Source organism: Palaemon carinicauda, chromosome 17 (assembly GCF_036898095.1).
Source record: "Palaemon carinicauda isolate YSFRI2023 chromosome 17, ASM3689809v2, whole genome shotgun sequence".
Classification (NCBI taxonomy): domain Eukaryota; kingdom Metazoa; phylum Arthropoda; class Malacostraca; order Decapoda; family Palaemonidae; genus Palaemon; species Palaemon carinicauda.
Genome location: NC_090741.1, coordinates 66,307,324 through 66,309,827, shown reverse-complemented (window position 1 = coordinate 66,309,827; position 2,504 = coordinate 66,307,324).

Sequence of the window (2,504 nt, the reverse complement as noted above, 5' to 3'; positions counted from 1 at the left end):
TTGTGCCATATTTTGCTTTAAGAAAAATAAGAAAATATATTCTGGACCCACAAAATTTCACTAAGGTTTACCTTAACTTTTCAAGTTAAACAGACACGTATGAGTACACTGTATAGCATCCGTCTAACGTCCATGTCAGCAATAATTAGAGGGTTGGTGTATATATTGCCCATAAAAAGTGGATTTCATTAAAAGTCTCTCTCTCTCTCTCTCTCTCTCTCTCTCTCTCTCTCCAGTGGGTTCATATTGTTAATTTGTATAATGGCGTTTACAATAAACTACATATTTACTGCTTCCATATTTTTCTTGTTCTCTATTTTTTATATCCATTCTTATCTGCTTTTCCTTACTCTTCCTCACTCACTATTGTTTTGTTTTTTTTATCCTTCATCTTCTTATTCCCATTTTATTGTCTATCTAAGTATCCATCTTTATCTTGCTCTGTTTCTTATCTTTCAATTTTTGGATTTCCTTCATCTTATTATTCCTATCTTATGGTCTTCCCAAGCATAAATGTTTTCAGTTCTATACCTCTCCACCTCTCTCTCTTCTTTTACTTTTTATTCCTTATCTTCCTCATTCACTGTTCTTCTTTCTATTTACGTTATCTAATTATTCCTATTTTATGGTCTTCCCAAACATCTCTCTTCATCTTCCTTCATTTGCCATCATTCAATTTTTTCATAGTTTTACAGTATACCTATCCTTCACCTCTCGCTTCGTTTTCTTCTTATTCCTTATTTTCCTCTGTTCTAATGACTTCCTCATTCACTGTTCTTTTTTTCTTTTCCTTCATCATCTAATTATTCTTATTTTATGATCTTCCCAAGTATCACTCTCTTGCTTCATTTCCATCTCTCAATATTCTCACAATTATATACTTCTCATTCATGCCTCGCTTCTTTATCTTCTTATTCATTATCTCCCTTTGTTGTTCTGACTTCCTCATTCACTGTTCTTTTTTTTTTTCTTATTCTTTTATCTAATTATTCCTATTTTATAATCTTCCCAAGCATCACTATCTTGCTCCATTTCCCATCTCTCAATATTCTCACAATTTTATACCTCACCCTTCATCTCTCGCTTCTTTATCATCCTATTCCTTATCTCCCTCTGTTCTTCCAATGGCGTTTGCTTACGTGCTACTTTCTCCATTAACTCCACCTAACTCGTCGGAAGTTTATCGCCTTTTAATGTCTGGAAGATAGTAACTTGGTCTGGGTTTTTACTGCCGGCGTTGCGAAAGGTGATCATCTCTCGTTATTGTTTCTGGTGGTTTCATTATTGCATTTTTTCCTTTTTATTTTTACTTTTTTTCATCCTTTTTAAGTGCTGTTCCTTGGTTTGTTTGTAGATGGTTTCTACTAGATAGTGAAGTTGAATGATTTTTTATTTGGCCGCGTTCTTTTGTTCAAAGTTATCTTTGATTTTGTCAACTTTATTGTATATATATATATATGTATATATATATATATATATATATAATATATATACATACCGTATATATTGTGGGAATATATTTATTTATTTATATATTGTATATATACAGAAATGTGTGTATATATATATATATTAAATATATATATATATATATATATATATAAATTATATATATACATACTATATATATTGTGTGAATATATTTATTTATTTATATATTGTATATATACAGAAATGTGTGTGTGTATCTATATATATATATATATATATACCCTGATATATATATATATATATATATATTTGGGTGTATATATATCTATATATATACATATATACACATACATACATACATACGTACATACACTCATACATATTCTCTTCAGGGTACGTTTACAAAAGCTACAGTAGTAAAAAGTAGTAGTTATAGTATTAGCAATACCAGTAACAGCGTGAATAATATCAAACAGATAACAAAGTACAACTACAATTTACATAACTGGCCATAGATACAATAGGTTACACTTAAACCACATTAGAATATTAAATGCAAAATTAAATTCAATATTAAATTCAGCATTTTATGTGCGCAGTTTGGATCCTTTTAAAGGCCATGTCTCCTGACATCCTGTTCGATCCTATGATTGAATTCCTGTGGAGGCTTTTTTTTTTGTATATATATTTATTTTTTTACAGAAATGGACCCAACAGCCTCTGCAACCGGTTTTTCAAGAAGATATTGATATTGCAATATGTTATTTTGAAAATATTTACCCTAATGATGAAGGTATTGATTCCAGGGATCTCGTTTTGAGTACGATTTTAATGCATGGGAATTTGCTTATATTTAGGGTTTCATTATAGTATTTTGGGATGCTTTTTAAAGAACGTTTTTTTTTTTTTTTATTGATGTTTTGGATTCCTACTTTGATATTGCTGAAGATCCTTTCATGGGTCTTAGTGCGTGCTGGAAGATTTCTGCCCAATAGTTATCATTTCTTTTGATGGGTATAATAGCAGTCGAGGTCTTTTTATCTTCGAAGAATAGGTTGTTGGAAAGAGATTTT